Source organism: Lucilia sericata, unplaced genomic scaffold (genome assembly GCF_015586225.1).
Source record: "Lucilia sericata isolate MDLA Ls3-8-SP2 unplaced genomic scaffold, ASM1558622v1 Contig000232F_arrow, whole genome shotgun sequence".
Taxonomy (NCBI): Eukaryota; Metazoa; Arthropoda; class Insecta; order Diptera; family Calliphoridae; genus Lucilia; species Lucilia sericata.
The window spans coordinates 230,601-254,679 of record NW_023994259.1 but is presented as its reverse complement, the minus strand read 5'-3'; the positions used below and the strand labels follow the sequence as shown (position 1 = coordinate 254,679).

General features: G+C 29.5%; 1 protein-coding gene across 4 annotated transcripts in view; it reads left to right on the top strand.

The window, feature by feature from the left end:
* LOC119602434 overlaps positions 1 to 24,079 on the top strand; it is a 174,208-nt gene that overhangs the window by 17,600 nt on the left and 132,529 nt on the right. The gene's annotated exons all lie outside the window — the stretch shown is intronic.

Here is a 24,079-nt window from a genome sequence, read left to right as displayed (position 1 = left end):
CCGGTTTCCCAAAAATTAAGCAGAGGTATTTATGTCCCCCTAAAACTTGTATATGTCGAATTTCGATGCAATGCTATAATTTTGAAGCAAGTTATGACCGTTTAGTCGTTTTCTGAGAGGGACCTTATATGGGAGGTAGGGTCAAATATGGACCGATTCTCGTAAAATTTGGTACGATTATTTTAGCTCATACAAAACTTGTTTATGTAGAATTTCATTGACATTCGTATGTTTTTAAATCATCTTTGACTGTTTACACTTTTCTGGGGATCACTTGTATGGGGGCTATGCGAAAACATGAAACAATATAGCCCATTTTTAATACCAATAAAACTGCATCTATAGAAAATATTTATGCAAAATTTCAGCTCTGTTGCTCTTCTCGTTCGGACTCTATCGTGCTTTCAACAGACAGATGGACAGACGGACATGGCTAGATCGTCTTAGAATTTAATAAGGATCCAGAATATATATATTTTATATTTTATGGATCTTGAATGAATATTTCGATGTGTTACAAACGAAATGACAAAAACAATATACCCCCATCTTTTTTGATGTTGGGTATAAAAAGTAACAAAAAAAGAAATAATTAAATTATGCTGTAATATAAACGTATAATTATTTTAATTATAAGAAAGGTGTTATAATAATAAATCAATTAAAAATAGAAACAAATATTTCTCTTATACATATATCGTTATCAATACAAACGTAGAAAAGTACTTTAATTTTAATTATATTCATGCAACATAAGTTTCCTAGAATATGTACACAATTCATATTCACAAATTTCCACTTTAAGTTTTTTTCTTCGCCTTTTTAAACCTAAATTAAATGTTTAACAAAAGTATAAAATTTTATTATTTTTTTACTATTTTATAAAACTTTATGTCAATATTGATATTTATATAAAATAATGAAAACAACATAATATTTTTCCTACAATATGTACAGAAAAATTTAAAGCTAATTTCTTATTTTTTTTAACAAAATAAAATGTTAAAAAAAACAACAGATTTTTTCACTAAATTGGATTTTCAAACAAACATAGAAAACAAAGCCAGAGGTTTTTTTTGTAGTTTTATTCACAGCATAAACTGTTTAAATTGGAAAAATAAGCTAAATAAAAATTGAGTAAAAATAAAATGCATAAAATAAAAATATGTTTTTCAAATGCATTTTGTTAATATTTTTTTAGTTGGAAACTATAAAAACAATAAAAGAGAGGAAAACAGAAATTTAAAAAAAATGAAATAAATGTAAAAAAGTTTTCATTCAGCAACGGAAACTGAGTATATAAGAAATATATCCGTTACATATGCTTTAAAATGGATTTTATGAAAAAAATGGAATTGAAATACAATGTCACATGTGAAGAGGAGGCTGTAGGTGGTAAGGTTGTGTGTTTTTTTTTTAGATTTTATGGATTTTTTTTTTTCTAAAATGTAAATAGATTAGATTTAGATAACTTTGTATCTACTAGTAAACAAATCGGATGTGAAAGGATTTTATTTGTTATGCGGTTGTAATATTGAAAAAAGTTGGAATTTATGTTTATAAAACTATTTGTTTTAAGTTGTATATTTAGGGTATTGGCGTAATATCTTCCCTAAATTGTTTTCTGCCCAAATTATCCAGTTTTCTCCTCTAGAAACGTTTAGACCATTATATACAAATATGCGCGATCACAGACCGGAAATAGAAATTGTCAGAATTTGTTAGATAGTAGTTCCTATTAGTCAAACATTGTCAGATGGAACATAAACAAAGAGTTTCTGTAATATGTTGCTACGTGAATAACTCTTAACTGGGAGACAAAACATGACAGGGGATTTACTTTGAAAAGCCAGAAAACTAAATAAAAAACTTTCTTCCTTATCGCAACACTAGCTTCCGGTTCCCCCCGGGATATGTTTCCTTGATTAAAGACCCTCATCTTGGTGTATTGCAATCCTGGTGCTATCAGTACCTCTACTCTTCCGAGACTCCTCGGCTAGTCCTTGGAATGATTAGACATGTGGTAAAAACCAGAGAACCACATAATATGGTACTACGGGTGGCCAGTTGCCCGCAGAATTTGTCATGGTTGAGCTTCCTTCAGGATCCACGTTGCGGCTGTGGTTTAAACCCAAATTCGCGGGAAGAGTAAGTTGCGTTTAAAAGACTGATACACGATGAAATCTATATTTCGGGATAAGTTCAATGCTGTTGCCGAATGGCAACAGATACCCCATACAGGAGTGTCTGTGGGACTAAACGTTGGAAATGAGTTGGTGTTAATTGTGTATGATACAGAATGAACTCATCTGTACGTATACCTAGAGTGAGTCTGTCGTATGTTGTTCTCTTATGAGTGTGTCGCATAAATGAGAAGTGAACAGGGTAGAATGGTGATGGATGAAAGGTACAAGTGATAGCATTGAATATGCCTTCCTTGTCCAGGTATGTTCAGAGTAAACTCTGTACATACCAGATTTACCATATGAAATCGAAGTGCTTTACGTGATTACCTGGCGTGGAGTACTATCACACGGTGGTACTTTTTCAACCACTGGGTGAGTAACAAGTAAACAACTCACCACTGCCCCTTTGGTTATCTTACACGCAGGTCGCAATTTTTGTACATGGATATGCCGGTCCATGTACAAGCACTTTGCTCAAGTACTCGAGCTATGTAATCTCTTGCCAAAGTAGTCATGTTAGTGAAAGACAGGTGTCATGAGCAAGCTCATTCTACCCCGACATAATATCGCCCAACCACACTACTATGGCTCTGTTGATTCGGCAACAGCACCTAGGGGACGTAATTGGTAGTCCGAAACACAGATCATATTATTTGACAAGACTTTATTTCAGTGGCCACAAATACCCACTGTGATAAGTTGAGCATGCACTCAACCATGTTGGAAAATCGCTAATAAATGAAAGAAAGAAAGGGCAGTGACGACTTTGCACCATATCATCCTTCTCCTTTTGCCGGACCGTAGTCTAACACATCGTTCATCGTTACACCATCACACATGCGTTAAATCCATCAATCACTCCATTCTATCTATTAAATCAAAGTAGATATCAGAAACATCGTTGGTCTTCATTTACCTTTGCATTATCTGCTCAATTCCAACATTTTATTAATCCACAGTCATGCTCTGTAATTTGTACCGATCCTTGCATCTAGGAACGATAACAGAAATGTATCTTGAAAATTTATATTTCACCGTGTATCAGTCTTTTAACCTGCAATTTAGGTTTCAACTACAGCCACTACGTGGATCCCGAAGGAACCTCAACCAACTGACCAGCCAGGACAAGTCCTGTGGGCAACTGGCCACCCGTAGTACCACCAGTACCTATCTACCCCCGGTCTGCAATACACCAAGATGCGGTCTGACATCAAGGAAACATGCCCGGGGAGGCATCAGATTTACCACAGTATGTCACTGTGAGTAAGAACAAACTTTCGGCTTATTTGATGGATTCATACTTCGGTCTACTTGTTATGTCTCTAGATGCTGTTGCCGACTCAACAGTGGCCATCTCATCTGCGTGGTTGTAAACGGAAGGGATGTTTTTGAATCTCGGAACGGGACAGCAATGGTCAAGTACTTGAGCAAAGTGCACGTATACTGGACCGAAAATTCCATATTCGTAAATTGTCACTTGCGTGTAAGAACCATAATGTGGCGGTGGTGAATCCTAACAGAAGCTCACCCAGTGGTTGAGAAAGACCACAGTGAAATAGGCCAACACGACAGGTGTTCATGTAAAGCACTCGACATTAACTAGCTTTCAGACCACATCATATGGGAACTAGGTTAGAAGGGAATATACGTATATATAATAGGACGAAAAAAAATTTTCCTCCTTAAGATTTAAATCAGATGTTGTGATCTTATATCAACTACTAAAAACTATTATTCATATTTTTGTCATATTTCAAGTATATTAAAAGACAAAACTAAAAAGGTTTAGTTTAGTCCTTAAAGAAGACTTAAAAACAACAATACTATTTAAAACTGTTTGCAAAAATAAGATTTGCAATAAATCTTAAACTATTATAATACCCTACAAGAGGATATTTAAGGATATACAAATAAGTCCTTTCGTTTGTTATTTTTCATAACAGAAGTTGTATTTCGAAAAACAAAATTAAAATTATGACAAAGTTAAACCTCTCTCTCCCCTAACTATATACATATAAAAATTAAAAGATTTAATAAGATCATAAGCAGTGTTACTATATTCGTCTCTGCTGCATAAAATACTTTCTCTAGTTTATTTTCTAACATATATATTTTTTTTTCTCAATTTAACCCCAAAATGTATGTACATTCGCAAAAAAAAAAAAAATATTCGGATATTGTTTACAACATTCACTTTTGTTAAAACGTGACTTTTTATAACTTTTATACACAAAAAAATGCTGCCAGCAGTTTTATATGCAAAAAATAAAAAATAGTGGAAAATTTCTCTACTGAGAAAAACTAAAAAAAAATCCTACTGTCATAACAAATAGTTAGAGGAATAGAACAAAAAAGAGAATTAAAAATTTTATTATGTAAAAAAAAATAGAATTGAAGTCATAAATATGATAAAAGAACAAAAAAATATGATTTTTTTTATTAAAAATAAAATTTCATTTCTGACTTTAGAAATACACACATAAAATTCGTTATCAGATAAGTTATAAATGTTTTTGATATGCATGTCTGTCAGTCAACGAGAAAATCAATCGGTTGCTTCAACAAATTTTGATTAGTTTCATTAGCTACACATCTTGGAGATACTTAGTAGAGGCAAGTGAGTCTACATACATACTAATGATCGACGTTTCAAGATTTAATAGTAGATACGGTTCTATCGATGGTATAAATGTCATTCTAAAAAGAAAACATTTTATAAAGAACCGTCGCTTTAATGGACAATATAAACAGCCTCGTCCTCCAAAGTCGGCTAGGCTACATTTTGCAGGGTAATGTCAAGACAAAAAGATCATATCGCAATTCGAACGACTCTTTAGTGCGACCGAATGTTGCAAACTTATTGTACTTATTGCATAGTGTGGTTGGGCGACATTATGTCGGGGTAGATTGAGCTTGCTCATGATACCTGTATTTCCTCAACGTGACTACTTTGGCAAGAGATTAGATAGCTCGAGTACTTGAGCAAAGTGCTTGTACATGGACCGGCATATCCATGTACAAAAATTGCGACCTGCGTGTAACAAACACAAAGGGGCAGTGGTGAGTTGTTTACTTGATACTCACCCAGTGGTTGAAAAAGTACCACCGTGGGGTAGGGCTACACGCCAGGTAAAGCACGTAAAGCACTTCGACATCTTGTACTTATTGCATACAATTTGCTTTGATATTAAATAGTGTTGCAGGACCTCTAGAAGTTACCAGTGTCATAAAAGTAGAGGAAATGTGTTTTAGGTATTTAGCTTAACATCATTGGATTAATCTCTATTTCTTTTTGATAAGATCCTTATGAGAGTGAATACCAAGAGTTAATTGATTGATGAAATTTTTTAATATCCACATGACTGATTTGAATTAGATCTAAATGAAAATCTTTATTTGGTTGTTTTGAATTTAATAAAATTTCACATATCCAGGGAGAAAGTGTTGCTGATTTAAAATTTTGAACTTGAGTATAAGAGTCATCAGTGAGGGCCAGCTCATGTGAAATGTTAAAATTCTAAATATTTCAAGATATAGAATATATCTCCTAAGCATCATCAGAACAAGATGGATAGCGCCTAATAAAGACCCAGAATATTTCGAAATGTTACATGTTGAAAGACTTGGTGTCCGTCGAATATGGTTATATATGTATAACCTTGCCACATTTGCCCAAAGTCATGTACTTTTTTAACTTCCCCAAAGAATTTGAGGCCACAGTGTCATTTTTGCAAAAAAATACTTCATTTTCTCAGGCTCATATCTTGCAAACCGTTCAGAAATTTGATTTATTCTCTGAGGCAAAGTTATAGCTCATCTAGTTTTATCTTCAAGATCAAAAACGCAAAAAAAACATAAAAATTCGATCGAATCGACGTGTTAAAAAATATTTTAAGTGCTCCTGCGGCGTATACTTAATATTTGTAATATCAATAAATCATTAACACGTATACGTACAGGTGACGTTAATAAAGGCAGTGAAATTTCACCATGTAAAACTTTCCACTTGAAATGAAATGAAAATAAGTAGGAAAGTATGATACCGTATGATACCCTACACTATGAGTATACTTTAAAAATTATTTACTTTTGATAAAAAAAACTTGTATGTTGTATTTTACCTTAATTCCGCAGTATTTAAGCAATTTACTGATGAAAAACTAAGTAAGGGTTAAATATGGGCCGATCCTCACAAAATTATGTGTGTTTCTTATGATTAGTTGAGCCGATTTTTGGATAGATAGTAATATATTTAATGTAATTATGCCACAAAAAGACCAAATCGGAACGTGCGGTTATATGGGGGCAAGGTGAAATAATGGACCGATTTTAACCATTTTCAATAGGCTTCGTCCCTGAATAACACGTTTGGTACAAATTTTATCAAAATATCTGGAAAATGGCGGCCTGTACCTAGCGCACAAGATTAACATGGACAGTCAGCCAGTCGGACAGACGAATGTCGAGAGTTTAACGTGAACTCCTGCCATGACGGCCTTATGTTTCATCCACTAAGTAGAGTAGAGACGGTCTACCATGTCCCCATGAATCCTTCTATGAAGAACTCAGGTGTCAATTTTTGTACATGGCTGAACCGGTCCACGCACAAGCTCTTTGCTAAAGAACTCGAGCTGCTTAATCCCTTACCATAGTAGCCCCGTTGCAGAATGACAGGCAGTATGGGATCAATCCCAATATAAATACCGACAAGGAAAAAGCAATCACTTGAAAACAATAACGATTAAAATATATTTTATTTGATTATAAAACTTGAAAGAAAATGTACACAATTATTAATTGAATTACCTAAATATTCAATTAATAATTGTGTAAATTTTCTTTACAAGTATAGCATTCTCATTAAAAATTCATAAACCTAAAGATTTTTTCTAACATTCTCATTTAAATATTTGCATAAAGACCAATGTTCTAAATGAGAAACCAACATTACCTATACCAATGAAAATCATCGCTAATTTCATTAATTCAAACAATGAGTGGTCTTTAAGTCTATAATATTTCTTAACCGCAAATATCATTTTAATTTGTATTCTCAATTAGCCGGTGTATTTAGTAGCGGTGTTCTTAGCTAAAATACACACAACGAAATAACAATTTACACAAATTGACATACATACACAGGTATGTATATAAAAATTTCCCAGCAGTTTTCCCAACTGTTTAGCTATTTGCTTGAAGCATATTTTATATATTTTTGGATCAGTTTACTTTATAATATTATTGTTGTTTTGATGTCATTATGCTATGGAGACAAGTAGTCATTTATCATTTTAGTGTGCCCAAGTAATGTAGAAAGAAAAGACTGTAATTCTTTTAATCAAAAATTACCTTTTGTAGAATCAATAGTTAACCAGAGTGAAGTGTCGTTAGAGTTCATAAAAAGTCACATGACTTCCTTCTAAGAAAATCTGTTAACAAAATACTTATGCAAATAGTTAACTCTAGAACCTGCTCTAGTCAGTCACCCCGAACTGCAAGGATTATCTCACACACAAACAACTAATTCCTAAAAATAGACAATTAAACTAGTGAAGCTGTGTAGGGAGAAACACCTGAAGATGCCCAAGATTTTCACAGAAAGCTTTAGCAAGGCTAAACAAAACCAAAACCACGAAATCAGCAGGAGAAAAGAAATGTATAAAACCAATAGAAAACATTTTAACACAGCAACAAACAAGCTAAATGAATACACTAATTTGTGCTGATAAATCATGATAAATGATGAAATAAATGACTCTACAAATGAATCGATGAGATGAAATAAATGGCTAAAGTTGTTGCAAAAAAAAAAGTAAAAAATATAAAATTGGCCTCATTAACAAAGATAATATCAAATAATTAGAATTTGGCAAATAATAGTTAATAATGAAATATCAGACCAAACAGAAAAGTTTACTACCTAATATTAATATTTAAAAGTTTTTAGTTTTAGGCGTGAGATAATGTTATGGGTTATTTTGTATTTTAACTTAATAATGATGTTATTTTTGGGGTTATTGCATGTCATATCAATATTTCATAAATGAATATTAATATATAGAAAATCAATATGGTAATTAATTACTTAAGGCTTGGTTGAATTTTATTAATATTTAAATGGTTTTTGTTGAAAATTAGACGTATGATTGATATTTATTTAAATATTGCGTATACGTATGATTAAGCACTGACAGTTTAAATAAAATTAGAAACAATTAAAAACGAAATTGTTAAACATATTAATGCGAATGATTGTATGTTAACTAAATTTTATTAAAATTTATTTATAAAATTTAGATTTTAGTAAAGTTTTTAGGGATATTTAAACTTCCACCAGAAAAAAATATATTCAACAAAATCTCATCTCTTAGTTAACAATTTATCGATTAGATTATTTTTGTTTTCATTTGTAAATTTTTTCAACCCCAACTAAGCTTTATTTAACTCTATAGCTGTATTTTTAACATTCATGCTAAATAAAAATAAAATGACGAAAAAAAAAAACACACATTTTTTATTTTAACAGCCAGTTTGACTTAATTAGTGTTGTTAAATGTCACTTTATATGAGCGTGTGTATTTTGTATACGTTTCAATCAAGGTTCGTTAATTTATCAACTTTCTACTACATAAATATTATTGTATTTTAACACGGATTCAGTTCTAATGGATGAGGAAAATCTAAAAAATAAACAAAATATAATTTGAGCCAAATGTAGAGGAAATGCGAAAACAAAATTTTATTTTAAAAGAAAATTCAACGATAATTCTGTTCAAAAAAAGAATTTTTTACAAAATTTTCTATAAAAAGAAAATTTTTTGAAAATTTTTTATAAAAAAAAATTCTATAAAAGAAAATTTAATGAAAATTTTCTATAAAAAGAAAAATTATTGAAAATTCTCTTTTAAAGGAAAATTATTGACAAATTTCCATACAAATAAAATTTATTGAAAATTTTCTATAAACAGAAAATTTAACCAAAATTTTCTATAAACAGAAAATCTAATGAAAATTTTCTATAAACAGAAAATCTAATGAAAATTTTCTATAAAAAGAAAATTTAATGAAAATTTTCTATAAAAAGAAAATTTAATGAAAATTTTCTATAAAAAGAAAATTTAATGAAAATTTTCTATAAAAGAAAATTTAATGAAAATTTTCTATAAAAAATTTAATGAAAATTTTCTATAAAAAGAAAATTTAATGAAAATTTTCTATAAAAAGAAAAAATAATGAAAATTTTCTATAAAAAGAAAATTTAATGAAAATTTTCTATAAAAAGAAAATTTAATGAAAATTTTCTATAAAAAGAAAATTTAATGAAAAAAGAAAATTTAACGAAAATTTTCTATAAAAAGAAAATTTTACGAAAATTTTCTATAAAAAGAAAATTTAATGAAAATTTTGTATAAAAAGAAAATTTAATGAAAATTTTCTCTAAAAAGAAAATTTAATGAAAATTTTCTATAAAAAGAAAATTTAACGAAAATTTTCTATAAAAAGAAAATTTAATGAAAATTTTCTATAAAAAGAAAATTTAACGAAAATTTTCTGTAAAAAGAAAATTTAATGAAAATTTTCTTTTATAAGAAAATTTAATAAGAAAATTTAATGAAAATTTAATGAAAATTTTCTATAATAAGAAAATTTATTGCAAATTTTCCGCAAAAAGAAAATTTAAACAAAATTTTCTATAAATAGAAAATTTATCCAAAATTTTCTATAAAAAGAAAATTTAAGCTAAATTCTCTATAAAAGAAAATTAATTGAAAATTTTCTATATAAAGAAAATTTAATGAGAATTTTCTATAAAAAGAAAATTAACTGAAAATTTTCAATAAAAAGAAAATTTATCGACAATTTTCTATAAAAAGAAAATTTAATGAAAATTGTCTATAAAAAGAAAATTATTGAAAATTTATAAAAAAATTTATCCAAAATTTTCTATAAAAAGAAAATTTATCCAACATTTTCTATAAAAAGAAAATTTTTTGAAAATATTCAGTAAATAGAAAATTCATTGAAAATAAAATTTATTGACAATTTTCTATAAAAAGAAATTATTGAAAATTCTCTATAACAAGAAAATTTATTGAATATTTTCTATAAAAAATGTATCCAAAATTTTCTATAAAGAGAGAATTTTCTACAAAAAGAAAATTTATTATACAAATTACATTCTTTTTAGATCATGATTTATGTTCAATGTATTAGAGCCACAACACACACTTACGTCCAAAATGATACCACTGAAATTAAAAGTAAAAAAGTGTAATACGCTTAGTAGGCCAACATACACAAAAGCATTTAAATCGAATAAATTCCAAGTAAATAAGTAGACTTGCAGTATAAACGAATGAAATGTACATTTGTTTACAGTTTTCATATCCAAGTTAAACATGCACATTCTTGTTCATTCACTCGTCCACTCACACAAGCAAAATTTCATGCACCGTAATAACAACTAAAAGACATTTGTTTTACAATAGTGTTACAATAGAATTTAGTTTACCTCTATGTTTGTATACAAAATGTTTGCAAGAAAGTCGTTATGTATTGCACGAGTGTGTATGTGGGTGTGGAATGTCAGGTAAACTGGTATTTTAGAACGGATGTTCATTTTAAACACGTGCTGATTGAAATGAAAATGCAATTTGTGCCCGAGTAGCACTATTTACAAATGTGTATTTTCCGTTTTTTCTCTCTTTTCATTGTTAGTTTGTATAGAATTGCAGCTCATTGTTTGTTTGTTTGTTTGCTTATTCATTGTTGTTTAGTATATTTCCCGTAGTATAGAATTACATTTGTAGAATTTATAAAATCCTACCAAATATAGGCAAACAAATACTGACACATTAATGCATGCTTTTGTAGCGTGAAGCAGGGTTTGAAAAGAGTTTATTAATATTAGAGAAAAACTCGGTGGTGAAATTAATAAATTATAACTTTTAGGGAATGAAGTGAAGATTTGTAGTTGGTCTAAGAGAAACATCATTCGTCCTTTCAAGAACAATCAGTGAAGTGTATACAAAATTAAAGAAAATTATTTTTCAGATTTGCCATCTGCAGTTTGATTAAAGTGTTTACTGGGACAAAAATTCGACTCTAAAACATTTCTTTCGATATCCCTTAGTGTGAACGCAGGAGTACAAGAACTAATTAATTAGTTGTTTACACTAATAGTTGCAAATCTAGTTTTGACTCCCTTCTTTAGTAGTTAAGTGAATAAAGAAATTAATTTAACTTCTTGATTTTATTCTTTCCAACTACTGCCACTAATTTGTATGAAGTATTTGAAGTATTTGACCTGGAAAAATATTGGTAGGACATCAGTACCGGAATTCAGTAATTTTTTAATTTTAAGTATTGATATCGTAAAGTAATGACAAATATCGGTTGCATTAACGAATTTTCAATTCCCTAAATTTTTAACGACCGTAGAATATTTTAAAGACAAAGATCGGAAAACTATAAGAATGTCAAAAGTTATGTATTGAAATATTTTTAAATATAAAATTATTAACGTGAACTATTTATTGGTCGTTACACTGCCGATGCTTTTCGATTATGTTTAACGAAAAAAATCGGTGAAATAAAATACTGAATTGCGATACATAATTATTATTTTTGATTGATTTGGAAGATTTAAATGATGGATTAACGAATTGATTCAGTGTCAGTAAGTAATAAAAAAGCCTGTATAAAATATAAGTAATGTTTAGTTCGTCATGCCGGTACATGATACACCGCAATAAATGGATAGGTATGTCGCTTATATGCAGGTTTAGCACAGCGAGGATTAGATTTCCAATTAGGAAATAGTAGTGTAAAGTGAAAACTGTAAGTTGAATAGGTGATGGTTATATGCTATATAAAAATAGATAAAACTGCTAGATGAAACTGCTAAATATAAATCATGTCTTTTGGGATGAAGAGTGTTTAACTGTACTTAGCAATTTATCGTTTATTTAATAAATGTAGGTCTGCTGAAGTCTTTGTCGAGTGTTATAAGGGAGAATTTATACAGCATATACTTGATGGATGGACTACTAATGACATCCAAATAAAATTTATTTATAATTAGATAAGACATTATTTATTTTAAATATTTTTATTGTTTTGACAAATTATTTAGAACATTTCCACATATCTCATATCATATGGGACTTTTACCAAAAAACCATCACATTTTCTAAAAGAAAACATTAATCAAAGCAAATTATACACTTTGATAATATCAATAAAGTTAATTTTTTACCGCAGATTTGAACTACATAAAAAGGGTTTTATTTTAGCATATTTATGCAATTTTTCCAGCATATGTTCTGGTCGAATTTCGACCGCTGGGCGAACTCTAGTTCTTATTAATATAGGTATTCTTATAAACAAATGTGCAATGTCCATAACTGCTCAGATAGCTCTCGGTATGTACACAGAAAAAATTATCAGTAGTTTATTTTCAATTAACATGTTTTTCTCTTTCTTTAATTTTAATTTAAGCAATTTTTTATTTGTCTTAATTATCTCGTTGTTTAAAACCTAAGTTTACAAATTTGATTAAATTTTTAATTGATTCAATTAGTTTTTTAATTGATTGAAAAAAATTTTCTGGCCAACTTTTCTGTTTTAGTTTTTTTTAAATATTTTATTTTGATTTCTTATGCTAAACATGTTTATAATTCTTAAATAGTCAATAAGATTTTAGGCATATAATATTCAAGTTTCTTGACAATTTATAAAACACTTTATATGTTCAAATTTGATAATAAAGTGATATTTTTGTAAATGCTCAACGCATTGTTAAAGGTCAAGCATTCCTTTAACATTGTGAGTAATCAATTAATAATTTGATTGTTTTAATTATCAACTTAATTGGTTTTTAATACATTTTCTACCAAACAAACTAATTCGTTTGATTAATAAATTAATAAAAATTAGATTTTATTTTTATTAAATATTTAATTTATACAATTAATGAATTAATCAATTTTAAATTTTGTCTCAATTATTGATATTAATTGTTCTGATTAATTCGTTATTTGGAAAAATAAAGTATTTTTTTAATTTTTTTACAAATTTGATAATTGATATCATCATTTTGGTGATAGGTGCAAAACTTGCTTGATACAATTATTTTGATAATTGAAACATATTTTTAGTTTTTTTCTGTGTATGTATGTAGCTATAGTTATGTAAGTATGCCTGAATGAATGTAGAAGTAGAAGACTGGACAAAATTCTATTCTCAAAAACTATAGAATGTACTTAGACTATAGACTAAACTATAGACTAGACTATAGACTAGACTATAGACTAGACTATAGACTAGACTATAGACTAGACTATAGACTAGACTATAGACTAGACTATAGACTAGACTATAGACTAGACTATAGACTAGACTATAGACTAGACTATAGACTAGACTATAGACTAGACTATAGACTAGACTATAGACTAGACTATAGACTAGACTATAGACTAGACTATAGACTAGACTATAGACTAGACTATAGACTAGACTATAGACTAGACTATAGACTAGACTATAGACTAGACTATAGACTAGACTATAGACTAGACTATAGACTAGACTATAGACTAGACTATAGACTAGACTATAGACTAGACTATAGACTAGACTATAGACTAGACTATAGACTAGACTATAGACTAGACTATAGACTAGACTATAGCCTAGACTATAGACTAGACTATAGCCTAGACTTTAGACTAACTATAGACTAGACTATAGACTAGACTATAGACTAGACTATAGACTAGACTATAGACTAGACTATAGACTAGACTATAGACTAGACTATAGACTAGACTATAGACTAGACTATAGACTAGACTATAGACTAGACTATAGACTAGACTATAGACTAGACTATAGACTAGACTATAGACTAGACTATAGACTAGACTATAGACTAGACTATAGACTAGACTATAGACTAGACTATAGACTAGACTATAGACTAGACTATAGACTAGACTATAGACTAGACTATAGACTAGACTATAGACTAGACTATAGACTAGACTATAGACTAGACTATAGACTAGACTATAGACTAGACTATAGACTAGACTATAGACTAGACTATAGACTAGACTATAGACTAGACTATAGACTAGACTATAGACTAGACTATAGACTAGGACTATAGACTAGACTATAGACTAGACTATAGACTAGACTATAGACTAGACTATAGACTAGACTATAGACTAGACTATAGACTAGACTATAGACTAGACTATAGACTAGACTATAGACTAGACTATAGACTAGACTATAGACTAGACTATAGACTAGACTATAGACTAGACTATAGACTAGACTATAGACTAGACTATAGACTAGACTATAGACTAGACTATAGACTAGACTATAGACTAGACTATAGACTAGACTATAGACTAGACTATAGACTAGACTATAGACTAGACTATAGACTAGACTATAGACTAGACTATAGACTAGACTATAGACTAGACTATAGACTAGACTATAGACTAGACTATAGACTAGACTATAGACTAGACTATAGACTAGACTAAGACTAGACTATAGACTAGACTATACTAGACTATAACGACTATAGACTAGCTATAGACGACTATAGACTAGACTATAGACTAAACTATAACGACGATGACTAGACTATAGACTAACTAGAACTACTAGACTAGACTATAGACTAGACTATAGACTAGACTATAGACTAGACTATAGACTAGACTATAGACTAGACTATAGACTAGACTATAGACTAGACTATAGACTAGACTATAGACTAGACTATAGACTAGACTATAGACTATATAGACTAGACTATACTAGACTATAGACTAGACTATAGACTAGACTATAGACTAGACTATAGACTAGACTATAGACTAGACTATAACTAGACTATAGACTAGACTATAGACTAGACTATACTAGACTAGACTAGACTATAGACTAATAGAAAAAAATAGTCGATAGACTAGACTATAAACTGGACTTATAGACTATAGACTAGACTATAGACTAGACTATAGACTAGACTATAGACTAGACTATAGACTAGACTATAGACTGACTATAAGACTAGACTAGACTAGACTATAGACTAGACTATAGACTAGACTATAGACTAGCTATAGACTAGACTATGACTATAGACTAGACTATAGACTAGACTATAGACTAGACTATAGACTAGACTATAGACTAGACTATAGACTAGACTATAGACTAGACTATAGACTAGACTAGACTAGACTATACAAAGAGTACTATATATACAAAGAGTACATCCGTGACGAAATACGATTTACAGCCAACTAGGTGGTTAAACGTTAATGGAAATCACTGCCTTTTTCCAATATTTCGGAAAATTTTAAATAAAATTTCCTTAATTAAAATTAATTGGCACTAGCCTAATATATTCATACTATATATAAAGAAGTTATGTGCTATAACTTATATAAGAATGTAGAAGTACATCTATAAACGTGCTGTACACTTGTACATACATATGTATATACATACATTCAAATTATCACATCTTTGTTGCCACATGAAACATGTCTATTTGAGCATGTGAATTGTTCTTATACGTAAGTACATGTAGTTATTTAAGTGATGTTCTTTGAAGAAAATTATTTACTAATAGACTCTAATAATACACCAGAGAAAATAATGAAATTTCCTTAGAAATATCTAAGTTTCTAGGAATTACTTACATTTTGCAAATACAAAGATGAGAATGCTAGGAATAATGACTTAATGTATCTTCTTTAAAAAAAAAGTTTTCTTAAAATCATTTTTGTATTACTTGTTTATGTTGTTCTATAGAACAATATTTAAAAGCAGAAAATGTTAAGAATATAAAAAAATATTTACCAATTTGATACTTTTACTCGTACTTAACTTTCAAATGAATTAAAGCAAAAATATAAAAGTATCCATTCTATTTAATTTAATAGAGTTTAGGTTTTCTTAAAGTATTGGTATATTTTTAAATTTTTTATTTATTTTTTAAAATTATCAACTGTCGCCTAAAAAATATTTAGAATCATTTTTTTAAGCTACAATAAATCTCTTGCGCCTGTATTATTAATTTCTTTTCCGGTAAACAATAATAAATTTCTTTCGTATTAAAATTTATTGTTTATTTACTTTCTCAAAATAAAAATCAACTTTTGTTTATACTTATTTAGTATTATTCTTGCTGTTTTTTAAACAATAAATATTGAAAAATAAGATATAAAATAATTTTATTGCTGAAAAGTGTAACCAAGAAAAACAAAATCAACCTTGTATTATTTTCTATTTTTATTTCTTACAAATTACAAACAATTTATTTGTTGCTCCTAAATTGATTATTTTTTTATGCATGACTACGATTGAATGTCATCAAATGAACCAAGTTTTTTTCCTTTTAGAACAAATAAAAAATTTTCAAAATAAAAAGGATGTTTATCTAACATTTACTTGTTATTATACAAACTCACACATTCATATACATACAAATTTTTGTTTCCTTGTATTATTTTATTGTTGTCAATATTTGATAGGAAACATAATAATGACATCTACAAATACGAGTTTTTAGTATGAAATATTTTTGTACATAGATTTTATTGTTTTTCTTATTTTTTTTAATGTCGTAAAGTATATGAAGGAAAAAAGTAACAGTAAATTTACTAAATTGTCCAAATATGTACAAAACATTAGTGGCGGCCCTAAAAATAATTTAACTTGGATGATTCTCATTTTGTTCTTCAGTGTCTAAAACTAACTGCAGCTAAATTTAAGCCCAATCGGTTAATAGGAACACATGTGAAAATTTATTGAAATTTTGATGGTACACAATTAAGTTTTAGACACTAATAAAAAATAACATACTTTCAAACAAAATAGAGATTTTTGGACACCTCTAATGTATACAAGTCCTAAGCCTAAAGACTTCAATAGATGGATGGGTGCTAGCATCATACCAACTAAAAACAAAAATTTGTAAAATTTTTACATTTATTTTAAATTTTAACGAAATACTGGAGGGTTTGGGCACCTCATCGTAATACGAAAAGAACTCCATTTAAAATAATGTTCCACTCCCATTTTTAGCATCTTACTCTATTACAGACCAAACTATAGACTGGAAAAAATTCAAAAACTTTAGACTATAGACTATAGACTAGACTATATAGACTAGACTATAGACTAGACTATAGACTAGACTATAGACTAGACTATAGACTAGACTATAGACTAGACTATAGACTAGACTATAGACTAGACTATAGACTAGACTATAGACTAGACTATAGACTAGACTATAGACTAGACTATAGACTAGACTATAGGCTAGACTATAGACTAGACTATAGACTAGACTATAGACTAGACTATAGACTAGACTATAGACTAGACTATAGACTAGACTATAGACTAGACTATAGACTAGACTATAGACTAGACTATAGACTAGACTATAGACTAGACTATAGACTAGACTATAGACTAGACTATAGACTAGACTATAGACTAGACTATAGACTAGACTATAGACTAGACTATAGACTAGACTATAGACTAGACTATAGACTAGACTATAGACTAGACTATAGACTAGACTATAGACTAGACTATAGACTAGACTATAGACTAGACTATAGACTAGGCTAGACTACAGACTATACCAGCGGTTCCCACCGATTTTTACTTTGCGGACCCCTTGAAGAACTTATTTAATTTCGCGGACCCCCATACATATTTTGATATTCTATTCTTCTAAATAATTGTCCATCCGAAAATTGACCGAGTCCATTAATCCCTAGGTCTAATAAATGTAGAGATGTCATATCTATAAAATATTCCCGTACATTGAGAATATATAATATTTCAGATAGGTTTTCAATTGCATGTTTTGAAGATAAAATAACTTCTTTGTTGATATGTTAACATGATGTTTCATTTTATGATCGTGAGATCTTTTATGTTCATTTTTCTTCAAGGTAGCGAAAAGGTTTCTTTATCAAATATTGTCACATGTGCTTAAGGAGTCACGTTTCAAAAATTTGTTGCGATTGCAAAGATTGAACTGAGTAAGTGAGCTAAGTTTTCGCGAAAATAATATAAGAAAGTTGGACTTCTTCTATGTTGTTGCGGAATGCGTTATCCGCATAATATATGATTTAAACTCTTTGTTAAAGTACTGTGAATTTGGAACTTAAATTTGAATTTTAAAATACCAACGAATTATTTTACTTCATGGTTTTTGGCTACATATTTACGCGAAACGGTATGGATTTTCTGATGTTAATTTAATAATATGTATTGGTCGACAAAATCAAGTTAAAATCTGTGTATCACGTCGGATTGGAATATTTATAAAGAGATGCATAAAGAGTCACCTCTGTTTTGAAAATATATAATTTTAGTCCTTTCAAACAAGAACACTTTTGCTTACAATTTGATAAACTTAAATCTGTAATAAGCTTGTCTTTGAATTGAACTTCATACTCCGGAATACCAGTATCCCTAATTTAATTGTAAGGCAGAGAATTATTTGTCTGAAATAAAAACCATTATTTCAGTACATATAAATAAAAAACCATTATTTCAGTACATATAAAAAAATAAAATTCAAAAAGTCACCAAAAAATTTGGGATTATTGCACAAACATTGGAGATATTTGTACATACATATAAAAGAATATTGTTTATTCATGTTTTTTTCGTTCGTCTTCGCGGACCCCCTAGGATTTTACTACGGACCACTAGGGGTCCGCGGACCCCCATTTGGGAACCGTTGGACTATACTATAGACTAGACTATAGACTAGACTATAGACTAGACTATAGACTAGACTATAGACTAGACTATAGACTAGACTATAGGCTAGACTATAGACTAGACTATAGACTAGACTATAGACTAGACTATAGGCTAGACTATAGACTAGACTATAGACTAAACTATAGACTAGACTATAGACTAGACTATAGACTAGACTATAGACTAGATTATAGACTAGACTATAGACTAGACTATAGACTAGACTATAGACTAGACTATAGATTAGACTATAGACTAGACTATAGACTAGACTATAGACTAGACTATAGAATAGACTATAGACTAGACTATAGACTAGACTATAGACTAGACTATAGACTAGACTATAAACTAGACTATAAACTAGACTATAGACTAGACTAGACTATAGACTAACTATAGACCTAGACTATATAACATACTATAGACTAGACTATAGACTAGACAATACTAGACTTAGACTAGACTATAGACTAGACTATAGACTAGACTATAGACCTAGACTATAGACTACTAGATTGACTATAACTAGACTATAGACTATACTATAGACTAGACTATAGACTAGACTATAGACTAGACTATAGACTTAGACTAGATAGACTAGACTATAGACTAGACTATAGACTAGACCTATAGACTAGACTATAGACTAGACTATAACTAGACTATAGACTAGACTATAGACTAGACTATAGACTAGACTATAGACTAGACTATACTAGACTATAGACTAGACTATAGACTAGACTATAACTAGACTATAGACTAGACTATAGACTAGACTATTAGACTATAGACTAGAACTATAGACTAGACTATAGACTAGACTATAGACTAGACTATAGACTAGACTATAGACTAGACTATAGACTAGACTATAGACTAGACTATAGACTAGACTATAGACTAGACTATAGACTAGACTAGACTAGACTATAGACTAGACTATAGACTAGACTATAGACTAGACTATAGACTAGACTATAGACTAGACTATAGACTAGACTATAGACTAGACTATAGACTAGACTATAGACTAGACTATAGACTAGACTATAGACTAGACTATAGACTAGACTATAGACTAGACTATAGACTAGACTATAGACTAGACTATAGACTAGACTATAGACTAGACTATAGACTAGACTATAGACTAGACTATAGACTAGACTATAGACTAGACTATAGACTAGACTATAGACTAGACTATAGACTAGACTATAGACTAGACTATAGACTAGACTATAGACTAGACTTTAGTGTATCTGGTATACCTTTGTATAGAAATGTACATATTATATTTTAAAGTCTATTTAGAAAACGTAAACATAAGAAAACCAACAATGTATTTCAAAAAATTGCAAATGAAACTATTTTCCTTATAAAATATCTGACCATAGATTATATTTTCTTTACACATGAGCACATAAAAATTTTTATTGTAAAACAAATGTGGTGACTACTATAAACATACATTGAATGGAAACGAACTACACATACCAAAACATGTTCGTCCATATAGCGCCAGAAATTGTTTTTAACTTCCTCACTAGCAAGTTTATTGTTAAAACTGCGACTTAGTGCAACTAACATGATATAACTTTGTCTGAAAAAAAGAACTAAATTTACACGATACTAAAATAAAAATATTAAAATTAACATGCCAGTCAGGTGGTAGCCAGTATACTTTGTTTTATTGTATAACAAGTTATAGTTAAAAAGAATACAGGTAAAAACAGCAGTAATAATATTTATAACAAAAAGGTGTTGGTGTTGTTGTACTACAACCTGCACTTAAGCAAAACCTACTGTTTAAACATACATGTTTAAAAACCAACATGCAGATACGAACAAGCGAGGAGGAAAATATTAAAAAAAAAACAATGACAACAGCACTGAGATTTGTTTTGAGCCCTTGATGTCGCAAATGTCCAATGGGCTTGTTTACATAATTTTTTGTTTCATTTGCTTTTTAGATATATTTTTTTACTCAACCACCCTCCATGGTCTCTTGGATAAAAGAAAACTTTTATTGTAAACATTGTAGTCTACCACTGTGTATGCAGATGCTGTAGCTGTTCATAGATACATGACGCAGTTACACATTTTTACATACATTCATGTCTACACATGAATGACCGAGGAAAAATAAACAAAAATGATTTTGTAATTTAATATGAACTTTTTTTATTAAAGACCAAAGTACTCGTGTAGTAAAGTATGTGATGAGAATTTTGAATTATATCATTCTTATATTTTTTATTTTAAACAACTAAGAAAATCTACATCAATATGTCTAACCATATGATGTTCTACATCTATTAAAAGTTTTAATTTTTCTACTAGTATAGTTTTTTTTGTCGGGACTTCACATAAGAGATAAAGTTCATTACAATGGATATAATAATATCTTGTTTTTTTTTTTATTTTTTTTTTTATTATCGTTTATTTATTTTCATTTTTTAATAATACATAAACTATATAAACATTAGTTAATAATAATATTTAGTAATATACAAAGTCCCATATTTGAGCTCTCGAGTATTATCGGTAATAATTATTCTATTTTTTTTTAAATATTAATGTATTATTTTCTTTGAATAAAGAATATATTATGCTTATTGTAATGAACAATTAAAAAAAACATTACATTTTTATTGGAAGAGTTTAAAAGAATGTCAAATAATAAAAGGAATAATAATATCTTGTTTAGAAACCGAAATATAACCGGCCTTGAAACATTGCCTCAGCGATATTGTGCTTTCTGAGAAACTTTAGTCCCGGCCAAAAATGTTCACTAGTATATATATATATATATATATATATATATATATATATATATATATATATATATATATATATAATTAAAAAGCTACCATTTGACATAGAATCACTTGCTCTGCAGCTTTAGTTATATACGTCAATTTGTCCATCCTTTGATGTATTATTTATTGATTTTCGTTAATATCGGTAATTCGTGTAGCCCCCATACAACTTTCCAATCGGAATTTTAGTTAACAATTAAGTATCGAAGGGGACCAAACTTGGCACAAGTCAATTCTAAGTTTTCAGAGGCGGCGCTATGTGGGCTTAAAATAGGTCTCCTTCGTCATGTACTTTTCTTAAACTGTAATTTTGAACTACTTTTTTAAAAGAAATCGGTTGAAATATAGAACCGATTTTAATGTTATTCACACAAAAAAATCTTCAAGAACATCTAACAATATTATATTTCTCTGAAAGATTTATTTGCACTTACGTTGGACCTATAACAACCTTTAAGTTCATTCGTCTTTACATTCTTTAATTATCCTTTAGTATAATTCTCAAGATAATTGATGAATTGAACGAACATATGTACGCCTCATTTGACTAGACAATAGACTAGACTATAGATTAGACTATAGACTAGACTATACGCTATAGACTATAGACTAGACTATAGACTAGACTATAGACTAGACTATAGAATATACTATAGACTAGACTATAGACTAGACTATAGACTACTACTAGACTATAGACTAGACTATAGACTAGACTATAGACTAGACTATAGACTAGACTATAGAATATACTATAGACTAGACTATAGACTAGACTATAGACTAGACTATAGACTAGACTATAGACTAGACTATAGACTAGACTATAGACTAGACTATAGACTAGACTATAGACTAGACTATAGACTAGACTATAAAGTAGACTATAGACTAGACTATAGACTAGACTATAGACTAGACTATAGACTAGACTATAGACTAGACTATAAAGTAGACTATAGACTAGACTATAGACTAGACTATAGACTAGACTATAGACTAGACTATAGACTAGACTATAGACTAGACTATAGACTAGACTATAGACTAGACTATAGACTAGACTATAGACTAGACTATAGACTAGACTATAGACTAGACTATAGACTAGACTATAGACTAGACTATAGACTAGACTATAGACTAGACTATAGACTAGACTATAGACTAGACTATAGACTAGACTATAGACTAGACTATAGACTAGACTATAGACTAGACTATAGACTAGACTATAGACTAGACTATAGACTAGACTATAGACTAGACTATAGACTAGACTATAGACTAGACTATAGACTAGACTATAGACTAGACTATAGACTAGACTATAGACTAGACTATAGACTAGACTATAGAATAGACTATAGACTAGACTATAGACTAGACTATAGACTAGACTATAGACTAGACTATAGACTAGACTATAGACTAGACTATAGACTAGACTATAGACTAGACTATAGACTAGACTATAGACTAGACTATAGACTAGACTATAGACTAGACTATAGACTAGACTATAGACTAGACTATAGACTAGACTATAGACTAGACTATAGACTAGACTATAGACTAGACTATAGACTAGACTATAGACTAGACTATAGACTAGACTATAGACTAGACTATATACTTGACTATAGACTAGACTATAGACTAGACTATAGACTAGACTATAGACTAGACTATAGACTAGACTATAGACTAGCCTATAGACTAGACTATAGACTAGACTATAGACTAGACTATAGATATAAACTAGTACAGAAAATCGTCTTTAATAAGTTTTTTTGATAATCGAGTTTCATTATACCCTACACCACTTTAGTGGGGAGGGTATATTGGATTTGTGCTGATGTTTGTAACATACAAAAATATTCGTCCTAGACCCACCTTAAAGTATACCAATCGGCTTAGAATCGTTTTCTGAGTCGATTAAGCTATGTCCGTCCGTCCGTCCGTCTGGCTGGCTGGCTGTCCATGTAAACCTTGTGCGCAAGGTACAGGTCGCAATTTTCAAGATAATTGGATGAAATTTGGCACGCACGTTTTATTTGACCTAAGGACGAAGCCTATTGAAAATGGTTAAAATCGGTCCATTATTTCACCTAGCCCCCATAGAACAGAACCCCCCGAAAAGGGCTTCTGAGCTCATAATTATGTTAAATATACAGATATATCGGTAAAATACGGCACAACTAAGTTTTATAGAAGTCT